Below are 9,012 nucleotides of genomic sequence, written 5' to 3' on the forward strand. Positions count from 1 at the left end.
TCCATCAAGGGAGATGTAGGCCACCTAAGGTGCTCAGCCCACAGGGATGTATGAGGTATGAGGCATGTGAACTACAACTCCCATGAGGCACTGCAGCACCATAGGAACATGCAGTTAACTGTTGAGTCGAATCAAAACATTTAGATTTGAGTCAGGAATGTTGAAACATTTTGTTTGGATTGAAAATTTTGAAACAAAACATTTAGATATTTCTGACAGCTTCAACAGGGGAGGCTAAGGGAGCCCCCACACCAGAATGTCCTCAGCACTCACCTGATGAGTGTTAGATCCCTATTCAAATCTCTTTGCCACCTCAAGTGGACAGGGGAATTGAACCAATGGTCTCCCACATCCCAGGTGAGTACACTAACCACTGGGCTAAAAGTTATAAGGAAACTTGCCCCTATCCCGGGCTTCTTGCAAAAACAATATAGGTGCTTAGCAACAGGAGAGGGTTTGTAGCTGAGAATCCCAAGTGGAAAGAAGTGCCCCGCTGCAGCCCAAACTGAGGAGCTGAGCTCCCTGAGAGGAGCAAGGCTGAGGATACACCCCTCCCCTTGGCATTTCTAATTAGGGTGACCAGATGTCCCGATTTTATAGGAACAGTCCCAATTTTTGGCTCTTTTTCTTATATAGGATCCTATTACCCCCTACCCCCTGTCCCGATTTTTCACACTTGCTGTCTGGTCACCCTATTTCCAACTAGCTAGCCTAGGTGAGGAGCTGCCTAGTGTGCTGTCTTCTGTGAATTCCATTCTAGGGTGCCCATCTCTCACCATTCATTGTATAGGATCCTAGGTGCAGAACCCAAGCTTTGTAAATCCCAGTGACTTTCTAGGCCAGGGATCAGCAACCTTTGGCATGTGGCTCACCAGGGTAAGCCCCCTGGCAGGCCATGCCGCGTCCGCAGGTTTGGTCGGTTGCAGCTCCCACTGGCCGCGGTTCACCGTCCCAGGCCAATGGGGACAGAGGGAAGCGATGCAGGCCGAGGGATGTGCTGGCCGCCGCTTCCCACAGTCCCCCTTGGCCTGGGACAGCGAACAGTGGCCAGCAGGAGCTGCGATCGGCTGAACCTGCGGACGCGGCAGGTAAACAAACTGGCCTGGCCTGCCAGGGTGCTTACCCTGGCGGGCCGCGGGTCAAAGGTTGCCGATCCCTGTTCTAGGCACTCAAAAGTTAGCCATGGCAACACTCAGCATCACCATGCTAAATTCCTTTATGAATCTAGCCTTTTGTGTCGTGCTCTTTTCTTTCCTCCCTGGGTGCTTTCATCTACTGCTTCCTTTCAATATGTGCTTCTGTTCACCAGTAGTGGCTGTGCCACAGGACCACTACGAGCTTCCTCACAACGGTACTTTGTCAGCACTAGCAGAACCATTGGCACAAGAAGTCAGGAAAAGAGGACTGTAGTGATAGGTTCCTTCCTTAATTAATTATTCCTTGCTGGAATAACTCTCAGCTTAGAGTTTTGAAGGTTGTCTTAGTAAGTTTGACTCCTGAATCAATCTCAATTTTCTTACAGACAGTCATTCAAAAACCAAAGCAGCAATAGTATTCCTATTTCAGATCATGATTTCCCTATGTATAACACTACAGAAGGCAGCTTAATGTCCTGCTAAAGCCAATATAAAACAGGAAAAAATACCCTTGTCTAACAAGCTGACTCTGAATCTGAAACTTTTTTAAGATATGCTGATTTGTTTCCCCACAGTCTTGGAACCATCCCCTCCCCCCCATGTATCTTTCTTTTCCTGAGTTAATTGCATCCCAAAGCAATGCCACTGCCTTGTATAGTGAAACCTGGGCATATTTGAAGTTTTGTAATTTCCAAGCATGACCTGATTTCTGCAACTGGCATGTGCAAAGTAACTGCAGTAAAAACAACACAGCAACTCACCAATGTACATTGACATGCTTTTGTACTTTTAATAACCAGAACATCTACTCAGCTGTTTCCTGTACTTAGCTTTTCCTGACCATGTGCAGATATATATTATTCACTAGAAAATTAGTCAACTGTTCATTAATACTCAAGAGTCCCACAGCAAGCTGTTCATTAACTTGCTAATAAACTATTATATTTCTTAGTTGCTCAACCCAGTTGTTGATACAGATTAGAATGTCATAGAAGTCAGTGGGAAAAGAAAGAACCATACATCCTTATACAGTATGGAATTACATGGACTATGACTACCATCTTAATCTTTTCCCCTCCTTCCTTGTTTACTTTCACCTAACTTTTTAAAAATTAAAGCATCTTCTAAACATCTCCACTAATGGATTTTTCAGTTTAAATCGGGGATGAGGCAATGACTGATATTTGATTTGTACGTGAATCTTGATGTTTAAAGACATTTGGTTCATCAAAGCCTGAACTGAGAATGGGTATAGATTTTGAGTACCACACTGAAGAGTTGCTTGGGGGTGGAGTTAGAGAAAGGGAAGACGGGCCAGTGTAATTGAAAAAATATATATATTACACCGCCCATTCATATATGTACTTAGGAAATTATCCCAATATTTTGTGTTTGATGATCCTAGCTACACTAAAAAAATATGATGTGATGGAGGCCATGGAAGTACACATGCAGTTTTATAAACCTTTCCAAACAACATGAAATGTGCCCATTAAAAACATATAGAATAAATTGCTTTCTTTAAAGTGCACATCTCCCTGCACAGTCTGAAACCTGGTATACCCGTATATTCTGAGACACTAAATTATGGGAATCTATGAAAAATCTCCCCCTTTGGATGCTGCTATTTATTATGCTTTTCTTCTGTATCTTTTATTTGATGTCTATGATAATCTAAGAAAGAATCTGACAGAACTACGTCCATCAGAGTAGTGTTCATGCACTGTTAAAAAAAAAAGGAGAGAGAGGTGTAAGTGTCACGCTCTCTGGAGTACCTCATGACCGTGAGTGCCTACCTAATGGCAGACTGTCAAAAATAGGGCAGACATTCCAAACTGGTGATGTGTTCTATAATTAGATTTCACCAAGCCATTAACAAATGTGAACTCATGGATCACTATAACATGGACTCATGGGCAGTCTATCTTGCCACCAAGACAAACTGCATGGACTTGGCGATAAATGGTCACTTACACCAAAAAAATCACATAACATTCAGGTTGCTTCCAGTCTCAAGACACCAGTCACTTATCTCAAATCAGTTGGTACCCAAGATCTTGCACCAAAACAACACCTGTAGCAATTCTTTAAGAAACTATTTAAAGGTTTATTAACTAGGAAAGAGAAATAAGAGAGTTATTTACTGTTAAAGCAACCAAATATATATGCACAGACACAAATGAGTTATCATCTAAATTCTAAGAGTGACAGTGTTGTAATGGTCTGTCAATTCAAAGTATCTTTCAGAATGGACCCGGGGGGGAAACCCTGGGAATCTCTGTCAGTTTAGAGTCTCTGGCCCTGTCAGAGTTTAAACAGCGAAGACAGAGATGCAAAATTTTCCTGTGACTTTGTTTTATTTCTTTCATTCAGCTTCCAAATCTATAGCACAAGCTTCCTTGTATGTAGCACTTCCAAGGTGTGATAGGGCCATTAACCAATCCTTTGTATTGAAATGTTTCCTAATGGCCCATCTGATTTTGATAATCATTCTGGATAGGCAGAGGAGGGGGAAAGGAAGGGGAAGTGATTCCCATGCCTAGGTTCACAAGTTCAGATCAACAAACAATTTCATTATTATAAAGAAAAAACTTCCATATTTTTGATAGCATGGAATAGAGACATTACAAATTAGATTAATGAATGCAGCAACTCCGTAAACTATTTAAAACTTGGTTAACCAGACTCTGGAAGGTGGCTCTGGCATTAATTAATGAAAATGGTAACATTATGAACTCAGAGTCCCATATCAGTGATGAAAGTGGAATTTTTTGTGTGCATCCTTATCTGAACCGTGACAGAGTCCAGTCACCAAAGCGACACCTCCTGCTGGCTGTTTCAGGGATTAGCTCTCTCAGCCAGCACACCCTATCCTGGTGGTGCCTCTCTCGCCCTTGTTTCCACTTGCAGACCTCAGTCCAGGAACCGCAGCATCATTTTCATCACTCAACCCTCTGGTCGTGCCATCCTCGGTGTTTTCCCCCTTCCAGCAAGGGAATCTCCCAGTTCTATAGTTCAGCCACTTCCCCAGTGGCAAGTGTATGTGGGGGGTAATCGGGGCCCACCCACTATGGGTCCCAGCCCAGGAGCCCTGTTGATAGCAGCCTCCCGCTGGGCTGCTCAGGGCCTCCATCCCACAAGTCCCAGCAGCCAGCCAGGAGCTCCCACTTGCTTCCCCGATCCTTGCCAGCAACTGCTCGATCCAAGGTGCTACTTCCTGCAGCCCGTGAGGAACACAGTCCTCTCTCCTTGGACTCGCTGCAGCAAGTGACTGTCTCTGGGCCTGCAACTCCTTTTTATATAAGCCTGCGGGACTCTGATTGTCTGCTCCTTGCACAACCTCCCTAGGCTGCTTTTAACCCCTTCCTTTCTGGTGTGCTGTGAACAGCCCAACACCAAAGGAATTTGCCAATAGCCTTGAGTTAAATCAAAAGAGCTGAGTTATTTGGCTTTGCTAAAAAGGGCCAGCATATCATAAGTTCTAGGCATGGGATATACATCTGGTACTGAAACAGCACTGAGTTTTCTATAGTCAACACAAAATCTTATAGTGTTGTCTTCCCTAGGGACCAAAACCAGAGTTGACACCCAAGAGCTGGCAGACTCTTTAATTACTCTTAGGTCCAACTTGCTTTGTATTTCTGTACAAATTTGTTCCTGAACCTTGCAAATGGCTCTGCTGGGAGGTTCTGTAAAGATTGTATGAGTTTACAAGTGTGTCTTCCCTGGCTTGTTAGAAAACACTTCTTTGTATTTTTGCAGCATTGACAATACGTCTGCCCTTTCATCTGGTGTTAATGCACTGCAGATATCAGTGCTTTCCAGAGTTGAGTCAGTTTGGACTTCAGCCATTAAATCAGTGAGGTGGTGTACCTCAGTTTCCCCTTCTACACGGTAGATCATTTTTACCATTGTTTCTTGCTGTGACAGTCTTTAAGTCTGTTTTCACATACTAGCTGTGGGACAGATTACCATGAGGCTTTTTAACATGATATGTTAAACAGTCCTTCCCAAGAATTTGCATTTTGTACTTTCTTACAGGGCATAAAATCAACACCACGTCTCCCATTTCAAAAGTGTGTTTATACGTATTTTTATCACATCACAGTTTGGATTGATTGTCTTTAAGGTTAGATTGAACAATATACATCATATCTTTTAATTCCTTTTTGAACGTTTGTACATATTCAGTAACCAGCTCTTTTTGCCTTAGTGTCCCTGTCATGCTGTCTGGGGTGGCTCACAACTGTGAGTGCCTACCTCAGCCCAGACTGTCAGAAAACAAGGGCAGACAGCCCAAACTGGTGGTATGTTCTATAATTATATTTCCCCAAGCCAATAACAAATGTGAATTCCTGGATCACTATATCAGTCTTACCATGGAGTCACAAACAGTATGCTTAGACTCACCAGCCTATCCTGCCACCCAGACAAACTGAACTTCATGATAAACGGTTACTGAAACCTAAAATCACACTACATCAGATTGCTCCGAGTCCCAAGGACCAGCCACTTACCCCGTATCAATTAGCACTCCAGAACTTACACCAGCGACAATGCTGGCAGCCAATTCTATAGTACGCTAACTAAAGATTTATTAGCTAAGAAAAAAATGGGAGTTATTAAGAGGTTAAAGCAGGTAAAATATAATAACAGCTAAATCACAGTTTATAATTCCAAATGGTGTCAGTGACATAATAAACTGTCAATTTCCCAAAAGTCTTTCAGGGTTATCCAGAATAACTCTGGGGATCTCCATCTTCTCGTTCAGTTATTCTGCCCTGTTAGAATCCAAACAGTCCAGTGATAAAGGATCTTTCTTTGAATTCATATTTATAGTATCTTCACACAGAAAGCACGCTGACAGTTTCGTGGGCTTTTCCTTTGATGACGGTAGGTGAGGAATGCAGACAAATAGGAGATCAAATGGGGAGAACCCCATTGATTCTTGATGTATTTCCCTATAAGCAAACAGCAAATATGGCAATAACTCATCCCAATCTTGAACCCTCTTATTTGCATACATTCCCTGCATAGATTTTAGGGTCTCATTGAATCTTTCAACCAAAATTTGTTTCTGGGTGATATGAGGTAGCTTTTAGTTGTTTCACCCCACATAACTTTCATAGCTCCCTAAATAGCTGAGACATGAAATCTGACCCACGGTCAGATAAAATCTCTTTAGGGAAACCCAGTCTGCTAAAGACAGTGAGAAGTGCTCTTGCTACAGATTCTGCCTCAATTGTTAGATAGAGCTACTGCTTCAGGATGTCTAGTGGCAAAATCCACCACCACCAAGATATATTTTTCCCTCTGCCCTCATACATGACTCTTGTATTACAGTCCAGGGGAGTAGAGGGACTTTCTGGGGTCCTGTAGGTCTTTTTCTTTTTTGACGGAGTTCACAAGGTCTGCAATAATTCCTCACATCATTCTGTGTTCCTAGCCAGTAGAAAATTTTCTTTATCCTGTCATAGGTTCTTTGTGCCCCCAAGTGACCAGCAGAAAGACAATCATATGCTAACAGCATTAATTCCTCACATTGCTGGGTGGGCACAACTAATTGCTTATAGTGTTGCCCATGACTCCCCCGCACAGGAGCCTCCCATCTTCTTCAGAAACTTCTCCCCGTTTTCCCTTCCTGCCCCCATCCCACAGAAAACACTTTCTTATGCTGTCTAGAGTGGGGTCTATCCTTTGTTCAACAGCAAAACACTGGCAGTTGACATCTGAGATAGCGTCTTCAGTCCCAGGGGTCATCCCTTCCTCTGGCCCCAAAGGCATGCTGCTTTTCTCTGCCATGCAGGAGCCAGCCTCAGCCCCTCACCTGGAAACACACTTTTTCCTTATGCTGCAGAGGAGTTAGACAGACTTTCCTTTTCTCCCTCATCAGTTTATTGGACTTTACCACTTCCCTCTGGGATCCCAGCATAATATTCTCTTTTGCCATGGGTTACCATATTAATAGTCTTAGCCATATGCAAAATATCATTCCCAACAAGCATATAAACTGGGATACTACCCAGCACCCTTTCTGTCAAGACACCTGCTAAACCTTCCCATTCTACATGCACCTTGGCTTAAGATTACAGGAATTTTATGTCTTCCCATTGCCAGAAGCTCACCTTTTGGTCAGGTAGCATGTCAGTCTTTTAAACCATGCTTCCCTTGACCACAGAGGTCTGGGTTCTGGTGTCTCTCCACACAATGCTTTCCTTGTTATTTACTCTGGCAACCTTCAGTCCTCACAAAATTCATCATATAACCTGGGGGTGTCTCTGGAGCGCCTGTGTTAAGGACAGTTGTATTAATATGGGTTGGATGGGGCTTAGTTTCTTTTAGCTTAGGGCATTTATTTCTTAGGTGATCAGTGGAGTTACACTGGAAACACTTCATAGACTCTCCTCCTTCACAGGAAGTTTGTGATGGGGATTCCCAGGAGAAGAACAATTCTGAGGGGGTGAGTGCTTGGGCTCCCAGCCACTCTCCTTCTTCCCGGGGTAAAACGAGATCCCCCATTTACACTGGGTTTGTGACCCTCCTTTTGTGACTTGCAATCATTGATATCTGTGCTTGCGTAAAGTCATCCTCCAGAGTGGCCATTTCTAAAACAGATGTTGAAGACTTATCCCACTGGCTATTCCTTACATCTTCAGTGCATATGCTTAAGAAATGTTCTTGAGCAATGAGATCAAACAACAGGTCACAGCCTTCAGCCCCCTTCCCTGCTACCACTTTCTCATTAGGGCCCACATCTTATACGCATATTCACTATGACTCCTGCCAGCACATTTTTTGAGATTTCTAAATTTTAACTTATACACTTCAGGAGTAATTTAAAATCTTTGTTAAACAGCTTTCTTAAATTCAGAATAAGTCAAAGCTTCCTGAATTGGCATTTAATTAAATACATTCAAAGCTTTAACAGACAGTTTTGCAAAGTGTGGGGACTTTCATGATCTCAGGAATCTTATGAACCTCACATAGCCTTTCAAAAGTGGTAAGGTATTCTTCAGTGCAGTCTGATTCCTTGTATTCAGGGCACAATTTGTCCAAGCGGAGGGTTCCTTCAGTGGAGAGAGAGGTTGGTGACTCTGGCATCTGTCCATGTTTTTCCTCTCATGTCCTAATTATATTTCCTCTCCTTCTCCTTTTCTTGGGCTTCTTTCTCTCACAGCTCCATGACTCGTTTATCCACAGCTGTTTCTCTCTCCTCTTTTAGCTTCTCAGGTTTCAGGGCTCTCTGATAGGAATCTTCCTGCTCCTTAATCCTCATCTCTGTTTGCCACTTTTGGTGCTCGTGTTACCTATCAATGTCTTCTTTCTCCAGTCTTGCCAATTGTAGCTTTGCAGTTGTCTCACTGTTGCTCATTTTTATGCTTTATTGTTGTTGTCCCCATTACCCAAAATAAGCAAACAAAAAAACAACAAATTGTAAACTTTATTTGACTGTTTGCAGCCACCACATCTGAGACTCACTTAAAAATTGCTATACTGGTGCTTAAAGTGTAGACCTCATTTAAAATAACAAGCTGCCACTGTGACATACCCAGGGTAAAGTCTAGACTAATGAGTAGCTGTGTCACCATTGCCCTCTTACCTGGGGTGTCCTTTACACTGCTTTGCTGCTGTAGCCTCCAGTAATGATGTCTCACAAACAGCCTTCAGAATGCAAGTCACTCCCAGCTTATTCTGTGTGTGTGCTGCAGCCAGCCAGCCACACTTTGTTAACATTGCAGAATGACCCCAAAACACACCCAGTCCTAGATTTCCCCTCAGAAATGTATGCCCTGTATTCCCAGACCTCTCCTGGACAATACAAGCGTATATAAAGTATTTTATTTTATTAATAGCAATGACATGCAAACATTGTATT

The sequence above is a fragment of the Terrapene carolina genome, unplaced genomic scaffold (assembly GCF_002925995.2).
Source record: "Terrapene carolina triunguis isolate 2854851 unplaced genomic scaffold, T_m_triunguis-2.0 Scaffold21, whole genome shotgun sequence".
NCBI lineage: Eukaryota > Metazoa > Chordata > Testudines > Emydidae > Terrapene > Terrapene triunguis.